Source organism: Cryptomeria japonica, chromosome 1 (genome assembly GCF_030272615.1).
Source record: "Cryptomeria japonica chromosome 1, Sugi_1.0, whole genome shotgun sequence".
NCBI classification, from domain to species: domain Eukaryota; kingdom Viridiplantae; phylum Streptophyta; class Pinopsida; order Cupressales; family Cupressaceae; genus Cryptomeria; species Cryptomeria japonica.
In genome coordinates, this window is record NC_081405.1 from 322,186,556 (window position 1) to 322,206,791 (window position 20,236).

The window sequence follows — 20,236 nt, forward strand, 5'->3', positions numbered from 1 at the left end:
GTTTTCAATAAAGAAATTGCACACAATGTGTCTAGATAATCTCATACAAAATGAGTTCAATCACTTTCCTAGGGGTAGTCCCTCACTGAGTTTATTTAGATAATTGCTAAGTTGCCAAGTTCTCCTACAGAGGGCCAGGTATCGGTACTGGTACGAGTTAGGTCTCGGTGTAGTTTGGTTCACACCTAAGTTTGTCTCGAGTGCATCCTCGGTGCTTGAGTTCTCTGTGGGTATGGCTAAGCCGAACCCATAGAGAACCTAGGCATGGGGGACACCCAGGACGAATACAAGCCGAACCTAGGTGTACTCACGCGTACCCGAATGCTAGGCAACCAAAAACGACCCCACCAACAATAAATACAATTTTTTATGCTTGCAAAAATCATTGAAGCCCTAATTTTGCCCATATAAGACATTTTTCACCTTCTATTTGCTCATCAACTGATTTTAGTTGCATTTTTCACCATTTTTTTCTTCCAAGCTTGTTTTGAAGGTGGTTGCATTTTTCTTCGAAGGTGAAGACTTTTAGTGTCCCCATTTTTGTGGCTTCCTAAGCATAAGTTTTTTTAGAGGTTAGCCTATTATTTGTGGTCTCCGTAGGCTAACGAAGTGTTTAGGGGACCCTTTGTGGGTGATTTAGGGCTTTTCAATGGACCCTGGGGTTGTTTATATCAGTTTTCTCCATCTAAGAGATTCAGTCGTTTGGTGGTTCGCCTTCCGGAGATCTTTTAGGCTCCATTTGTACATACTATTTTTGGTCACTTGAGTGTTTGGTCCCATACGTACTATTTATAGTAAGTCATTTGGATGGTTAGAGGGCACCATGGTCATGCCCGAGAAGTTGGTAAAAGGAGGTAAATGTTCCAATATTGGTATTTATAGGAGTTGATGATTAATATTAAATTATTAAAGTTTCAACTTTAAAAATATTAATAAAAGTAATGACTATATTATAAGGAGTTATAAGGGGGACTTTATTGCATAATTATTGACGATATAAACTTAATTATTAAGCCTTTTTGGGATGACAACTTCATTAAATAATATTAAGTGAAATGAATGAAATGATATTTAAATGCATTTAATTTCCTTTGGGAGTGGGTTTGGGAAGGAATATATAAAGCACAATTGAAGTTCATTTCATTATTCATCATTCATTATATACTTAGGGAGGAAAATCGATGAAGATTGGGAGAAAGGGTTTGTTGTAGTTTCAGTAGCTTTTTGAGGATGGAAGCCCTCAAAGAGAACAGTGTTTGCAGGTGAAAAAGATCACCCAAGAACACACAATTTGACAATCTCATCCAAAGGCTATAATTGTGCTTCATTGGATTCAATTCATCAAATGTTGATCAATTTTCAAGAGATTGAAAGAGAGGAGATTGAAATGGTTTAATTGCAGATTGGAGACATTGATTTTCAGACTGTATCACTGAAAGCCCTGTCGTACCTTTCTTGAGGCTGGTGTACTGTTTAATGGTCTCATCGTAGGGTTGTGTAAGCTTTTTCAAAGGGTTTTGTGAGCTTTTCAGATCTGATTGGAAGGGTTTGTCAGCTGTTGAAGGGCAGATTAATCTCTGATTTGCAGTCCCATGCATGGCCATACTATACCACTAGCTGTTATACCTTTGTTCCAGCCTGGCCATATTGTGCAATATGCTTAAATGATATCTGGATGGGGTTTGATCAGACTGTTCCTTATTTAATCAGCAATTAAGTTCTTGAATTCTTGGAAAGTGGTTTTAATTATTAATATGTAGGAAGATTTTCTAGCATTCCTCTTTAAATTTATGCGATTTATCTCATTATATCTCAAAAAACACAAAATAATCAGAAAACTCAAAAAAGCAGAAAAAAAACAAAAAAGAAAAAAAATGTAAAAGCAAAAGATATAAAATATTCCAAAACCTAAGCTTCAAAGAACAAAACAAGGTGGGATATTCCAAGGCTACGGAGGTGTGAGACACGCATCAAAGACTTGGGAATCATTGGAGAAGGCAGATTTACCCACCAAAGGTGAGTGAATCCTAATTTTCAAGAACTTTTTCAATATTTTTCAAGTTTTTTAAAACAGTTTCAAGTTTTTTATTTTTTTTGAAGAAGTTTTGAATATTTTTTTCATAGTTTGAAGACTCGTGGACTTGCCTCGGACTCGCCACGGACTTGTGAGTCCAGTGGCTCCACAAGTCGACTCGCCAAGGACTCGCACGGCAACTTGGAGAAAGGCAAATTGGCATCATAGAAGAAGGCTGAAAGCTTGAAAGTGTAGAGATAGAGAGTATCACAACACCAACACATTTGAGCCAAGTCAACAAGGAGATCCACGCATTGAGGTCTAGCTCAATGTTCCAAGGGAAGCACATGCTTTACATTTCAACATCAAGGTCATCAACATGATAGAAGATACCTCAAAGATGCATGAAGAAGGATATATGTCACATGGATTCCAAAGGATCAAAGTCTACTTTTCAAGACAACAACATGTTCCAAGTCCAAGGCAAGAAATTTCAAGATCAAAGAAGGTTAAGGAAGGAAATACTTCATGATTCAAAGATTGAGATTGTGAATGCATCACGAGGAGGAAAATTTCGAAGTTAAGAGTAAAGAAGAGTGAACGTGATCAAGGAATGTAGATAGTTTCAGAAGAGGCTGATGTGGCATCTTATTCGCATTCAAGCCAATCAAACTACTTCCACATCAGCAATTCCATGTTCAATGAACCTGATTCATCTCATGGTGGAGCAAGTGACACATGGCGCCTCATCAAATATTATTTTCTGTACCTAACTAATTCTCTCATTGGTTAGAAATCAAGATGGACATGTGTCCAATTCATTGAAATAATCTTATTGGCCAGAAGAAAGTTTGTTGTAACAAACCCTAATTAGGGTTTCCATCTTGTAATCTTGGCCATTGATTGTGAATCAATCCGAGCCATTTAATTGTATTGAGAGCACTATAAAAGGCTCAAATCTCTCATTTGTAAAGGGTTAATAAAAGCAAGATAAGAAGAGTAGAGTAATAGATAATAGTTCATAGATAGCAATTAATAGTTAGTGAAAGATCCCCAATCCCGGATACCAAGACAATACTGTTTTTGTTTCAATTGAATCTTTGACCAACGGTTTAAAGCTCTAAATGGAATTTCTAGAAATCTGATTTTTTTTTCTGATTTTTCTGCCTTTTCTCAATTTTTTTTGATTTTTGGGAATATAAATAATTGCATAAAAGATAGCAAACAAATTCCAACTATGAAAGGTAAATAAATAACAAGAAATTAATCAATACTGTAATCTGAAACAGTACATACCCGGAAAAAGCCAGCAAACTGATTTTTATTTCAGAATGGAATTAATGCAAAGATTCAGTGCTGTCTTACAATAATGAAATAACGCCAGCTATAGGAGAATGCTTGGTGTGAGTCAAGAACCTGAGGAAAACTCTGCCTCAAACCCTCCAATACCAGTCTGAACACAATGGCATCCAATGCAAGAGGAAAACGCCTCCAATAACCTCACATGAGCTGCCTAGAGAGAACACACAAGCTGAAATAGGTAGCCGCCCCTACTGAAACTCCTCAATACTGCCAATATGTGCATTCCAGTACAAGTTCGACCTCTTCCTCTATCAATCTGAGTGCAAGAAAGAACAACTTCAATCACCAATTCCTTGTTGAGGTTTGCGTCCCAACAATCCAGACTTGAGGGTTTCTTCCTGTTGATGTGTATTTTGTACATAGCCAAACACAGAATAAAATACCTAAAGGTACCTTATCCTCTCTTGAATAAAGTCTCCAAATGTTGAAGATATCGCGAAAAGGATCAATCGAGATGACTTCAAGGTTCTTTGCTGTAGGATCTCTACGTGTGGATAAGCTCTCTGTGGTATGATGTGATTTGCTGGAATCACAAGGGGACTTACACTTGACGACCTAAACGTCTAATTTGCTTTGAATATTGCTGGAACACAGGATTTTACTAGCTTTGACTTGAAAAAAAAAAGGAAAAAAGACGAGGGCGAGGAAAGGATCTAATCCTAACACTAAGAATGTAGGAGCAATGAATGATCTTTGATGAAATTCTAACTAAGTCTTGTTTTGACATCGCAGGACCATCTCCACAAGGTTAGTGCGATCTTTGAAGGAAAGCTTTATGATGTTCAAATCATCACTACAGGCATAGACACCATCAGACTGATGCATATCAATGAAGAAGCGACAATTGAAGTTAAGCTTAAGCTGAATGATTCCAGTTGACTATGCAAGGCAAGTCTGCAATCAACAAACTGCTAGTAGTATGGATATACGAATTTCACCATCAATCAAACACGTTTCTTCCACTCATCTAATAACATGAAATCAAATATGAGAAGTATAGAGACCATGCAAATTGTTGAATCGACCCATAAATTTCACCATTTCTTCAATGAAGTTTTACAAGTCTTTTACAACAACATCTTGGCAACAATCTTTGCCTTCTCTTTCTATTCTATCAACTGACTACTCACTCTCTAACTACTCTCTAACTGCTTCCAACTGCCCTTTACAAAATGAAGAGTCGGGGCTTATATAGTGCCCATAATACAATTCGATGGCTCAGATCCATTTGAGATCAATGGCCAAGATTCAATAATGAAAACCCTAATTAGGGTTTGTTACAACCATTACATAACATTTAATGCTTGACCACTGATAAAATTATATCTTTAGGACACATGTCTTCTCTGGAAAATTCGACCAATAGAAAGCTGGGGTAGGTACATCGAAGTTTGTGCCACCTCCCATGAGTTAGGTACATTGAATCTGGACATGCTGAGGTGGACCAATCCGACTGGAGGAGTGATGACAGGGATGCCAACTCATCTGACACTTGGTTGATGCCAATTTGACGTTGCTGAGAAGCTAGCTTTAATTGACTCTTCTGAAACTATCTGCTTCTTCAACGAACCCTTGCTCTGACTTCTTTTGTCTTTGATGTGCAGGATGATTAATGTACCTCGCCTTGGAATGCTGGATTGGAGAAGGTTATTCCTGATGATCTTTGTCTGAGGAAGGCCGTCCTTGTCGATGCTAGACTGGAGGAGGTCTCCCTTGTCCTTGCTTGATCTTCTTTGGTGAGAGCCGGGGCGACTAGTAGATGCTCCTGCCTTAGGAGTCGCCATCTTGATACCTACACAACATTTCAAAATTAGTAATATATCTTGAAGTTTGGAAATTAAACTTAAAAGGAAGATTTAAGATTTTAATTAGGAAACTTCATGATAAATCTTGAGTTATCATTTCCTATTTAACCATGCAATACTTAGATTTTTTCCAAAACAAATGTCCAAAAATCAAACCTTGAATAAGGGTGTCAAGATGATTTTGCCATACCTCCTCTTGAGTATTAAACTCTAAGAAATGATGCAAAAAAAATGGATTTTGCTAGGCAAACTTTAAATCAAAACTCTCCCTTGGATGAATTGCGCCTCCTCTAGCTCAAAAAGAATAGACTCCACCCTTTTTGATCTTCAACACTTAGTAGAAATTCGCTCCACTCTAGCTAGATTTTGCTCCTCCAAATTGCACTTCAACCTCTGGATTTCGCACTTAGGAAAGGATGAATGAATGATTAAACTTGAACAAAGCACCACCCATATATAGAGCGCTCACCTTGATTCCCTCCAAGGCCGACTTGCCAAAAAGGAAATGAAAATAAAATAAAATCCCCCTCAAAAGAAGGCCGACTTGCTTGTAAAAGCAAATAAATGTATTTGAGTGCTCACCTTCATTTAAAATTTGAAAATTAATTTTAATGCCTCCAAGGTGGATTTTTGATTATTTCAAGGCCTAAAAATTAATTTATTAAATTAAAATGCCTTTAATTTAATGCAAATTTGATCTTAATTTTCCACATGCCTTAAAATTAGCAACTTGGTGAATTTTAAGGAATATCAACGCTCAATAAAAAATGAAGGATATCACCAATTTCGCCCTGGACCTTCAGTGAAGGTCAGGAGCGATTTTTCAATCTTGCTCTTAATCCTTCATCTTTTGGATTCCAAATTGCTTCCAAGACATAAAATATCATCTCTTCTTCCTATCCACACAAGATTTGGTCTCAATTCCTCAAACAAAGGAGAGGATCCTAAAAAATCGCTATGGGCCCTCTCTGAGGGTCCGGAGCGATTTTTTGATTTTAGGCTTGATTCTTCATCATTTTTCATTGAAACTTCATTCGTCATTTGGCAATGTCCTTCCTTAATCCACTCCAACCAAATTCGCTTTGTTGTTGCAAGGTAAAATGAGGATATTCAACAATATCGCTATGGGCCCTCTCTGAGGGTCCGGAGCGATTTTTCATTTTCTGACCAAAATCATCAAGTTTCAAAGGCAAAATAATATTCATCACGCTCTTGGAGGTCTTTTCTCCTTGTCCTAACCTTGTCTTAGCACCATTTTGAAGAAAACATGCATTTTTTGAAAATCTCGCTGTGGGCCTTCAGTGAGGGTCCGGAGCGATTTTTTGGTTCTAGGCAAATTCCTTTATCTTTTAATCTTCAAATCACCTCCAAGGCATAACACATCACGTTCTCCTCCTGTCCAAGCAAGTTTTTATCTCAATTCTTCAAACAAAGGAGAGAAAACTGGAAAATCGCTATGGGCCCTCTCTGAGGGTCCGCAGCGATTTTTGTAATTGCCTTCAAAATTTTGATTCTCAACGATTTCTTTTTACTTCAAGGCTTTTCAAACATCGTTTCAAACCCATGCCTAACCTTAGCCTTCCTCAAACTTGGATGAAAAATTCCCATTTTAGGTTTCTCGTTGTGGGCCCTCTGTAAGGGTCCGGAGCGATTTTTCGCTGTGGGCCTTTAGTGAGGGTCAGGAGCGATTTTTTCATTTTGGGTTGATTTCTCCTTGTGTTGATCCTCCAAATTATATTCAACGGATAGAACATGCTTTCCTTCATCCCTTCCAATCATAAAATCCCTTTGATCTTGCAAGAATAATGCATATTTGAAAATCTCGTTGTGGACCCTCTCTAAGGGTCAGGAGCGACTTTTGCTACCTGGACCAAAATGTTTCACTTTTCATCTAAAAATCACTTTGCTAAGGGAGATGTCATCTTGTTCTTTGCTATGAATAAAAATTCATGTCCAAGAAAGGTCCAAAAATGTGCACACAAAGAAAATTGCTGTGGACCCTCTTTGAGGGTTAGGAGCGATTTTACCTTTCCTGGGCAAAACTCCTTCAATTTATCATCTTTGATCAAGTCTGGATACTTCATTATGCTCATTCTATCCTTCACCATGCTTTTGACATCTTAAATCGACCAAATAAGGCTAGCAATGACCCTTATAAGATTTCTCGCTGTGGGCCCTCTCTGAGGGTCAGGAGCGATTTTTTGTTTTCAACAAGGTCCTTCATCATTTCTAGCCAAAACTTCTTCAGGTGGGTGGAGAAAGTCATTCATTTCCTATTTATGATCAAAACTTGGTCTCTTTTCATTGCAAAATGAAGGAAATCAAAATCTCGTTGTGGGCCCTCTCTGAGGGTCAGGAGCGAAATTTGACTTTTTGAACTCTCTGTCAGGATAATTTTATGGAATATAACATTTAAGTATAAGATCTTATACTTTAAGTTATATTCCTTATATACTTTCAAGATGTTTGAGAGTGGTTTCAGACCTCCAAGAGCCATATTGCAAAATCTAGTTTTTGGAGGATTTTCAGTTTTCCAGACTTAGTCAAATTTCAGGATCAGGACATCACTCAAGCAGGACCTGCTATCCAGGTGATCCCTTTGGCGACACTCAAAATGCAAAGGGTAACTAACAAAACCCTAAAAGACCTAGAAAACAAACCCTAGAAAGCAAAAAGCAGGGGTCCCCATTTGCAATGGGGCGATGTGTGAAAACATCACAACACGTCCCAAGCCACTAAATCGCTCCACCAGAGCAATTTCAAGTTTCACAAGTTTCAAATGTCAAAAGATAATGAGAAATTAGGTCTCCATCTCCTTATATCCCCTTCCAAGTGCAAATCGAACCCTAAAGATATATGAAAAGTGCGCTTTAATATAAAGTCATATTTCCTAATATTGGGCGCCCAAGTATAGAGAAAACACCACTTTTTCAATATAAAATAACTCCAAGTGCCAAAAGGACCCTGGCAAGTGAAAATCATTTAGAGAAGTTCAAGACCTTTCCAACGAGCTATAACACATGGGCATACGAATCCAAATGAAGCCAAAAACCCCTTATTACTCCGAAATGGCTATAGACATAGCCTTATTTAAAATATTAAAACGCTAACTTAGGAAATATTTAAATATATTAAAAATATAACCCAAATAGCTATAGAAAGCTCGAAACACACCAAAAGCCTGAAACTGAACCTGTCACCTGTCTGTGACTGATGTCGGAAATCATGGATCAATTGGCAGTCTCATCCCTAAAATCTAGGGATGCTCCTAGAAACTAGGGAACACACCCTGTCATCCTGAAACTGAAACCATCTGAAAGGTCATGAATAACCTCATGACTGGCAATTGTCACGACCTCCTAAAATTTAGGGATATCCCCTAAAATCTAGGAACTGGCTCCAAACTGCCTGTAAAGCCAAAATCCAATCACTATATGCACTGAATGAGTCCCAATCAAGGCAAAGATTGTTGCCAAGATTTTGTTGTAAAGAGCATATAATTTCATTGAAGCTATGGTGAATTTGATGTATTATTTCAACAAGTTGCACGGTCTCTACTTCTCAATTCATTTTCATATTGATTAGATGAATGAAAGAACTTTGTGCATGATCAATGGTGAAAATCATACATCCATACCACTAGAGATTTGTTGACTGTAAGTTGCCTTGTGTGGTCAACAAGAACCTTTAAATGAGCTTAACTTCAATTGCTATTCATACTTTGAAATGTATCACCTTGATGGTATCCTTGTTGTTAATAGTGATTTAAACATCCTTTTGCTTCCTTAAAAGATTGCACTAAGCTTTGTGGAGTTGTTGCTTTGCATGTCAAAGCAAGGCTTAGTCGAGTTTCACCAAAGATTGTCCATCATTCCTACATTCTTAGGATTACAATATACTCTTCGAACCCTATCTCGTTTGCTATTTTATTTTTCCAAGCAAGTAGTTAGAATCTAAGCTCCAACAGCATCCAAAAATTCAACATTCAAGTATTCAACGTAAGTCCCCTTGGTATACTAGCAATCACTTCAACCAATTGAACTATACACATGTCATGACCTGACTATAGAAACCTTGGAGTCGTCTTGGTTGATCACATTATTTAGCATCCAAGAAGATTTTGATCAAGAGAGGATAGAATACTTTGGGTATTTTATTCTGTGTTAGAGGTGTCTAAAAAACACATGAACAGGTTCCAGCATAAAACACAATAAAACATATGCATAAACATCAACATAACATGAAAAATCCCATTTGAACGCAGAATATAATCTTTTATTGAGTAAAAGAGCTCTTTACAATGGTATAAATTTGGAAATGACACTTTTTTCTTTGAAAATCTGAGTACACAATGTCATAACAGTCACTAAACGACTGAAAATGAGTTACAAGTCTTATCTTTGCCTGAAACAACTTGAGATAGCTACAATGCTCAGCAAAAGAAAAGCCAGAACTAAGTTACAAGATGAAAACTGGACCTTTTTATCCTCATCTATACATTGGAGAAGAAAAGGCCTAACGTTAAAGGCCATCAATGTCTTTTCCTTACTTTATGTTGGTTGGTTTGACCCCACTCTAACTATAAGTGTCCATATTGACTTGTCCATCTTGCTTGACTGCTGAAAAGGCTCATTAGGTGGAGTGGGATATGATGAATGTTGACTCTTTCTTCAACTTCCTATCTTACCGGTTGCTATATCTGCTCTTACATATTTGGATGATCTTCAAACCGGGTCAAAAGCTTCTCAAACTGCCCCTACATTTTTGCAATTGTTGTCTCCACTCTGCTAGATAGGTGGAAAGTAGCAAAACTGATGCCTAGATAGTTGGACAAGACTTCACTGTTGTCATGAATGCCATGAAATTGTTTCAAACTGCTCCAACTGTCATAATTCCCTTTATGCATGCTTAAAGGGGAAATGTTAAATGATTTGAAAAAATGTTACAGGTCTGGGGATGCGTGGGAGGTTATTTAGGGAGAGTATGTGTCATATGTCTCATTTATCAAGGCTTCTTTACCCTTGCACTTTCACCAATATCAATCAGTGTTACATAGGTATCTTTTATTTGTTACATGTAATCATCACCGAAATGTTCAAGGCTGTTCCTCAGTGAGAAAATGACCTTTCTGTACCTTCATCACTGTCACAAATTATACCTTTATCACTGTCATGAATGGTCTTCTAACTGCCCTCCATTATGCTTTTGTCAACTTATATGTAAACTGAACTTTGTTATTTGTTTTCAATATCATGATACCATCACACTTGGTGGATTGGTAGACTATATCTTACTTGCTTGGGACTCTGAAGCTCCTGTGGCAAAGGATTTCCATTATCATATACCATGATGGTTGTACTATGACAGTCTTGTTTCTAACCCTCTATGGATCATGTGTGTTTTGTTCCCTAGATCCTTGGCATCACAACACCTTGCACAAGTACTTTGCAGAGCACAATCTTGTCACCAATCTTTTGATGGAAACAGTATCCTTCAACACCCTTTTACCTTCATGATTGTATTTTCATCCTTTCTAGCCTTATGTATGACTGTCACAAACTATCACACTTAGTACTACCACCTGTTCATGGCAGTGTACCTCTGATACATTTCTTCCTCTTTGAGTTCTCTGTTATCTTCACTATCACTGCCATCAACACTGTCAACATTCCTTGCATCTTTCCCTCAGTCTCTATCAGAATCATCATCCCCTTCATTTAGTTGATCAGAGATCTTCACCGATAAACTCAACTTTCCATTGGGCAGATACACTTTTACTCTACCACAATTTGGAGACTCCTCTTCTAATTTGAATTCTAAAATCAGTTCCACATCACCATCTACAGGAATCCCAGGAAAATTTGAGAAATGATATTACTTCTATGATGTTTTCAAGATTTCTCTGCCACTGCCATGCTTAGAATCTTTCTTGGACTGCTATCATGTGTTTTGAAGATGCTGCTATAGACTGTCTTATTGCTTTTGGACTGTATTCATCTTTGTAATAGCGATCTTCTTCATTAAGTCCTATGACAACTTTTTGTCACTGCCTCTTTATTTATCAATATAAGGCCTATCACAATAGGTGTCCAAAGGACTGTCTATCTTTCTTACATGTGTGTTCCTCTGTCAATAAGCTTTGTTCCTTGCTTGATAAATCTTGCTCATTGTCTCATCATGTATCTGATCTCCATTCCAGGTTTCATATACCCTTCTCTGTCTTTGTTTTGGTCCCTGTTACATGTTTAGACTGTGGTAATTGTTATTCAAAACCTTTAAGACACCACTGTCCCATACCTATGTTCTTTTATCTATTATAAATTTGACAAATGTCTTATGCTTCACTCACTTTTGCTCAGTATTGTCCTCATTTCTGTCATACATTTTTATTGTACTTTGTAGACTGCAATTTATTTCTATGCTTTCTTTTGAAGATGACCTTTTACCAATTCATCATCAATATGATCTTTGGCTCCTTCAAACTAATATGACTATTGCCTTCTTTGCATTGTTTGTTGTTCATTTTTCAGCTATTTTGAAACCCTTTACTTAGGTTCCACCATGTGCATGAAGCCATAGTTCCAAGAATCGCCAAGACTCTCCGAGTCTTGGCGAGTCCAAGCCAAGTGACCCTAGCCAAGTCTTAGGGATTCGGGACTCTCTAGGGACTCGCTTTAGGCGAGACTCACTAGAAACTGGTTTTTTGCCTTGTCTTGCTGAGTTTTTGTCGAGTCCTACCGAGTCTTGCTGATTTTTTTGCCATCTCGAGTCGGGTCAGCCTTGCTGAGTCCGTGCCGAGTTCGAGTCTCGTTCCTATGCATGAAGCCTCTCCTTGTCAACCCTGCCATTGTTCTTGGATGCACCTTCTATCTTCTAACAACCCCATTGTCTTCTTTCTTCAATTGTTCACAGCTGTCATAAACTTTTATTTGGACTGCCCTTTTTGATGATAAATGTTGCCCTTGTTATATTTTGCTGCTCTGTTTACTACGTTGTCAATTCTTCATGATGTTTGCCTCTGTCAATCAAACTATATGCACTGCTCATTGCCATAACCCCATTATATTTCTAAGATAGTCTTTTTAACGTTGTGAGCTGAGCTTGTTTTTAAAGGTTTATGGGTTGCTTTTTCTTGCTATCTGTCTTCAAAAATGTCTTGCAACTATCTTCACCAAAAGACCTCTTTGTTAAGAGGTTGTATACATTTATTTGTTCCTCATAACATCTTGATTTGCTGTTTTCTGTCCTTAAGATCTTGAGGTTTTATTCCCGCAGCATAAAGAGTTTCACTCCATACAAATGATACCAGGATGGGAGACCACAATAGAACAAACTCGTTAATCCACTTCACAAGATGCCTATAGGGTTTCAAGTTTGATTATTTGTGGAACGTTTCACAAAAAAAATGAAGAATTGTTTGACAAAGTTGCATCTTTATATATAACTTTGTGGCCACAAGCATAGGCCCATTGAGATGTATGCTTATATATATATATATATATATATATATATGAGTTTCCTGGCTGTCCCTTCACAGTTTAGGCATACATTTGAAGATTCACAGACGTTACTAATGGAAAAAATCTAATCTGGCAGAATGCAAAGTGCATACCATATAAGATGTAAAACTTGGAAGATATGAGTTTCCTGGCTGTACCTTCACAGTTTAGGCATACATTTGAAGATTCACAGACGTTACTAATGGAAAAAATCTAATCTGGCAGAATGCAAAGTGCATACCATATAAGATGTGAAACTTGGAAGACCGTGTCTACATGTAAGACATGTTTGATGCTCTTTCCATCTGCTCGTGCAACGTGCCAGTTTACTGCCCTTATTCATCTCTTAAACTTCAATACGTGCCATTCCTGGATGCATAGGTGTGACCTTTTTTCATTTCCAAATAACAAAAACCCTAGATTTCTTCAATGCTGGACACCAAAATCCCCTTTTGTGTGCCATGTTTTCTCATTCTATTTAGCAATGTGGAAACATATTCATGAACTTTGAAAGCCTCCTCAACTCCCTTGCTGCTACCTGGGAAAAAACTCATCAAAATAAACCAGAAAGCCCTACATTTTTCACGGGTTCCAGGCTGTGTGAGAAGGCTTCCAATAGAAAACTAAGAAAACATTTGACTTTTTTCATTTTTCCATCTCTTTGGTGCCTAAGACTCATTTTTATTTTGAAAGGGACATAAATTAAATAAAAAATGAAAACCTTTAAACCTTCTAGAGGACATAATTGGAAAAAATAATAAATGATGTTAGCAGTAGCACGTCTCTCAAGGAGAAGATCATAAATTTAAAGGTTTCTCACCTTTTAAAAAACTTCAAATTTAAACAAACCAAGAAACCTCTCATAATTAATCTTAAACAAGACTTAGAACCAAAACCAAGGCATTGAAACTCTAAACAAAAGATGATGTTAAAGGCTATTTAAAATACAAAGTGTAAACAGCTTAACAGTTATAGTATAGTCTCCTAAAGTGGTGATCTTTTTGAAAGTAGTGGATTGTGAAGGGCAAGTGAAAGATGAAAGCTTCATTGCCAGTATCCTCAAAGAACGCATTGACATGGTGGGGCCTCAAAATGTTGTCCAAGTCGTAACAAACAATACAAAAATTTGTAGGGCAGCTGGGTCTAGAGTGGAGGCTACATATAATCACAGTTTTTGTACACCATGTGTAGTCCACTCACTCAACTTAATCATGCAAAAAATTGGCACAAAAATTGATTGGGTCAAACAAGTTTACATGGGGGGCGAGGAGATTCAAATGTTTGTGATAAATCATCACATGTCACAAGCCATATTCAGGATATTCTCCAAGTTGGAGTTGTTTAAGGTAGTATAAATTTAATTTTTTAATTTTTTAGTTTTAATTTTTAATAGTTGATATATGACGTGTATATTTCTATGCCATGTTAGGTTGTCAAAACATGATTTGCATCTCACATACTCGTCTCAAGATGACTTATGAAGGTACAAGAGGCCTTGAGGGATATGGTCATCAACACCTTGTAGAGTGTATAAAAGCAATCAAACACAAAAAGAGCCCAAAAGTTAGAGCACTGATCCTTGATGATGATTGATGGGTGGAATATGTTTTGAGTTTCACTAAGCCCATCATGAGCATGATTAGGTATGCTGATATTGATTGCCCACGTTTGGGTGAAATTTATGATGGCATGGTGGAGAAAATAAAGGCAATAATAAAGGCCAAGGATCATGACGCAACAAAAACATTTTCCAAAATTGTGCAACAAATTGTTTCGACCGTTGGAACAAGATGACCACCCCCCTTACATCTCTTTGCATTTGCTTTGACACCAAAGTTTTATAGCATAGAAATGCTTGCATTGCCAAAGAGGGTGTCACCATATAGAGATGCAAAGATTGCTTTTGGCTATAGGGTTGCATTTAAAAAGATATATACAAATGAGGAAACTAGAAATATTGTTTTGAGGGAGTTGGCTAATTTGTATCTACAAAATATCATGATACTGTAGCTCTTCAAGACAAATATAGGGCAGATGCTGATGAGTGGTGGTATGTACATGGTCAAGGCTCCATTTTCTTCCAGCCTCTTGCAATTAAAATTTTCTCTAAAGTATGCATCTTTTTATTTTTTATTTTTATCATTTTCCATTTGATGCTATTATATTAAAATATTTTTATTTTAAAATTTATAATTATGTTTAAAATTTTAAGTTTTTAACTAAGTGTTGTATGCAAACTCAATAGGTTGCAAGTTCTTCTTCAGCTGAGCAAAATTGGAGTACATACACCATCCATTTGGTCAAGCACAATTGGAGTACATACTTCCATCAAATCTCCAGACTTTGTCTTCCAACAACGTTGAGATTGATAGAAAAGAGGGATTTCGTCCTCCAAGCCCTAGAGAAGAATTCTCCAAACAAATTCACAATTTCATCAATTCACCAAGCATACTAAATGGAAGCTCTTCCATCTCTTTTATAACATTCTCACAAGAGCCCATTCCTTCGTTTTGTCAATGTGGAATAAAACATAACTCCCTTTATGTAACTTATATCTCCGATGTATTATAAAATAAAGGGGACACTTTTATTTAAAAAATTTGTTGTTTTAAAAAAATGCGGGACCATTACATAATTTTTTTGTCAAAAAATGAAAATTTTACTCTATGGCACACTTCCCGAGGCATTTTTTTGCCTTACCCTTGGACTGGACTAATTCTTAGTCCATCCTTAAATCACGTTTCAAATTTCATCGCATTTTGGGTTCATTTGCTATGTTTTTCTTGCAATTTCGGGTTTTTTCTCCCTAACTGTAGGTGCGAAATTTTCCTTAAGTTGAAAGTTTTATGTTTTCCTTTGTTTTAATCTTTGTAGGGAAATTTTTAGTTAGTTACAAGTTCGCTTTATGTAAAAAGAACTTGTAACTTACCTTTTATTTCCCCCTTATGCTTTTTGGCTTTTCAAGTCATAATAGGAACTTTTTTGACATATTACAAGTTAATTTTAAAATTATAAATTTAAATGAACTTGTAATTTTTTTATAAAGTTCCTATTTAAGTGATTTTAGTTGTAATAGGAATTTTATTTCCCTATTACATGTTTTATTGTTTTTTCTAAGTCACTTGTAAAGGGAAAACAACTTCTTTTTGAAGTTAAGTTATTAAAGCTTGTAAAGGGGATTTTATTTTCCCCTTACAAGTTATTGTGACTTGTTGTTCTCTCTCATAAGAAGGCATTTTAAACTTGTTAAAGGGTTTTTAAAACCCGATTACATGTGATTGAAGGCATTTGTTTTGAACTTGTTATTCCTTGCGAAGAACCCGACCAAGCATTTTTCCTCCCCTAAACCGATTTTGCCACAAATTCTTCCCAATTTTTATGTAGAAATTCATGGATCAAGGAGGTGATATAGTTTCATGGCGGAATTTGTGAGTTTGGGAACACATTGCAATTGATTTGGTAGCCGTTTCATGCTTCATTGACTGCGTTTTGCCTCTTCAAAGCCGTTTTCCATGTGCCACGTTTTGGGGGTTTTGATGCCACGATTTCACTCCATCTTTGGGCATTTGGCTTTGGGTCTCTCCTATGTGGTATTTCCATATAGATTTGAACCTTTTTACTTCCATTTTGAAAAAAGTTTTTGCTGTTTATTCTTCAAATCTGAGTTTGGAAAAAACATGGCAAGGGTTTTGGTGTCATTTTCTATTTAAGAGATTGATTTTTCCTTTCAAAGATTGTTTCATCTCTTGAAGAGGCATCTTGGTTAAGCAAGGTAAGAATTTCTTTTGATTTTGCTTTCTTTTTCTTTCTTGCATTGTTTATTTTCTCTTCTTGTTTGATCTTTCTAGTTGTATATATGTTATTTTTGATGGTTCTTGCCTAAAAATGGTTTTGTGAGAGAAATTTTCCCCTTAGCAAAGCAATTCGTGAATTGCATTGTCCTTCCCCATTTTCCCTCTTTACTTGCATTCGGGTTTTAAATCCTGATTGCAAGTAAGATGAAAATAATTGATCTATCCCTTTGGTTGGAAAATTTTAACCATCTTTTGGTGAAATTCCAAGTTTTTAAGTTGGAAAATACTCATTCTTTCAAAATCGGGTTTTTAAAACCAGATTACAAGTTGAAAGTTCTTCCCATTTTCTTGAAAGTGATCTTCCCAAAATCCTTCCATTTTCGTTCATACTCATTGCCTTTATCCGTACATACCATTCCTGCCATTTCCCACATGTCAAAATCTCATTTTTCACCCACTTCTTCATTTTCCTTTTTTGCAAGTATACTTGCATTCGGGTTTCAAAAGTCCGATTGCACGTTTGTCCTTCCCCACTTGTATACTTGTAAAACATTCCCCATGATCTGAAATTGGTCAAAAGCCAAGTTTCAAGCATCCCCATTTATTTCCCATCTTCCTCTCACAAAATTGTGAAGTGCAAGGGTTAGAGTTTTTCCCATTTGAAGAAGGAAAGATGATAGTTGCAACTGATCTTGATGTTGCTTTGACACTTTTAAGTCTTGATCGCAGCATACCAGGTTGGTCTTCAATGTCAGATTTGCCATCATCTTCCGTTCCAAAGAAGATGAAATAAAAATATGACAAATCCCAGAATGAGGTTTCTCCTACACAAGTTTTTTCTCCTATGGATCATATCAAGGATACAGAACTTGGGCATGTTGACATGTCAAAATTCATCAAAAGGGTGGAGGATCCACATGATAGTAATATGCAACGTTTGTTGGATAACCATATACATCATGCCTCTTCTTTCCCAGTGGCTGCCCTAGAGCTTGAATTTGTCCTTGCTTGTGTTGATCATTTTGACAAGGAGACAAGAACCATTAGAAATGATGATGGGGAGGCAATAATCCGCCTTGATGCGGATACTATTGAGAAACTCTTCAGAATACCGTCAGCACCTCTGTATATGGAGATTTCCAAGGATAGTGCAGCTGAGTACTATGTCAAGAGGGAAAAGGACTGCAAACACCACATTAACAGGTGGATCCATGAGCCACGAGCCGCTTTCACAAGGTGGGCTAAGTTATACCGTTGTGACTTCAAGTGGGAAATTGGAGACATCATTACTCTCCTCAACAATATGTCAGGTCTTGAGCATTCTAATGTTTTTGAGCCTTGGATGTATCAGTTTATCATGTTCATAAGGCAGTCCCATCACATTTCACAGGGAGAGATTATTAGTGATGCTTTGTGTGAACAACTTGCAGCAATCCCTACCACTATGACATTTTACATGAACTCAAACTTAGTGTATTTGGTAGCATCATTTAGACATTTCCCTGGTCTTTCTACCAAGGGTGATCGCTCGCTTATACCAGTGTGGGAGTACTATGATCAGCTTCCCTTGAGACCCAGTAGGTTACATTTTAGGAGGGTTCAGGATGCATTCTTTGGTTATTTCATGTGTCAATTTGACAAGACTCTAAAGAATAGAAGACTGTCAGACGAGACATGGGAAAGAGTGAATGAATATGGTTGCTTGTTCCTTCAATTCCCAACTTTCATTTACATGAGTTGGATGTTACAGTGGGTAGCCATACATGCTCCTTAGATACTCAATTGATAAGATTATTCTTATGGAGTTGGCAAGACAGATCATGGCAGTTCATGCACATCAATCTATCAAGCATAAGGTTGGCATGGGGATTTCTACAACTAACCCATTGAAGATTGGCCGGTACTCCCTCATCACATCCACCAAAGCCAAAGCTATGGAGACCGAGATGTAGGAGATAAAACTCAAAAAGTTTAAGTCAAGGGCAGATTTTGACTACCGAGGTATGAAGGAGAGAATCAAAAAGTCCTTCATACATGTGCATCACATAGAAGATATCTGGGTGGATCTTCGTACATAAAAGGAGGTTCTTAAGATGGATTACTGTAGGCTCACCCTTGAACAGGTTATTGATTTGAACCTGGCGGACATTCCGCAAGGGATGATTGATGATGGGAATGTGCTTGATCCAGAGTACGTCTCACGATGAGTTGATGAAGCCCCACTTCCTTTAATCCAGTGGTCACACAAAGAATGCACTTCCATTCTAGAGAGATTTCAGCCCATCTTAGCTAACACCAGCACTTGGCTCAAAGGTAATGGTGTTAGGCTCATCAAGATCAAGGTTGGAAAAGAAGATGATTCTACGAGGCCTCTTGGACGTAAGTCTGAGATTCAGATTGACAACAAGGAAGGTGTATCATCTTCAGGCACAAGGATCAAATTGCGGGTTAATTGGGCAACAGTGCTTCCTGTTGAGGAGGCGATAGTTCGTGGGAAAGAAAAGTCCCATCTTCACATTCATGTGGTTGATCCTGATGATCCAGAGGAAGGACAACAATCAGATGATGCTCCTAAGTCACTGGCTTAAGAGTCTGGAATATCCCTAGCCAATTTTTTTTAAAATTTTTTAAAACAAGTTGGATTGCAATAACTTAGATGATTGTTCGTTTAAGTTAGAATATAATTCCATGTGCTGAAACAACTCTACCTAGAATGCGCTGTGGATGGCGAGCATTGGTCAGAGGATCTTTAAAACAGTTGCTTATGCAGAAAACTCTAACCAGCATGGCGCCGAGATGGCGAGCATTGGTCAGAGGATCCCCTATTCTAAAACTGGAATGGAACTCTACGCCAAGTATGTGCTACCCACTCCAAACGGACAGGGGCGACCATATGACGGAGTGAAAACTATAATGCTTGTTTAATTAGTAATGCAGAAACCGAAAACACTCAACACCCGGAATGTGCTTTCCGACCCAAGAAGGGAGAGTAGCTACCATAGGGTGGAGGATAAACTTATTACAACAACTTGAGTGAGTTTGAGAATTACAACTAGAAATGGAGCATGATACCAAGACTGCCAGTATTACTGTCAGCTTTTACAAAGTGTGGATTCCTCTATTCAAATCTTGTAGAATTTCTAAGGGATCACATTACATTATGGAGAGCCATTATGAACTTAAGTAGAAATACTAAGTCCAATAGCTTCAAAGATCAATATACTGGATCTCCCGATCCCTGTTACAAATCTGCACATTAAATGCATAAACAGCAGTCTATAGGACTACTTCACATGCTCATATTCTTCACATATAACCTCCATATGACCAGCAATCAAATGCAATAACCCTTATTAATGGAGATGCTTAAGACAAGACAAAGAAACCAACCCAAAACCCATGCATACCACCTGCACGAATTTCAATGCACTCCCAAATGGTACAATTTAGCAGAATGGTACGATTTGCTCTTAAAATTCAATGCAAGCTTCTAAAATGCTACAAACTTAGGAAATGCAATGCCTAGGTCAAACAAATGCAATGGGCTAATACCCAGAATGATATTTTTGGTGTTTTCTGTTTTATGAATGAAAACATGCAGTCACAGTTTCCTAGATGCAGAAAACTGAATACACTATAATGCTTAAATGATTAATAATGCAATACTCTAAAGATAAACTACTATCAAATGCAATACATAGAGATTAAACCACCTCTAGTTGTTGTCTTTCAAACAAGAAGCGATGCCTGTGCTAGAAGGCC

General features: G+C 37.3%; 1 protein-coding gene across 5 annotated transcripts in view; it reads right to left on the bottom strand.

Moving 5' to 3' along the window:
* The window catches only part of LOC131073169 (kinesin-like protein KIN-7C, mitochondrial), a 344,338-nt gene that overhangs the window by 64,358 nt on the left and 259,744 nt on the right, over positions 1–20,236 (bottom strand). The window lies entirely within an intron of this gene.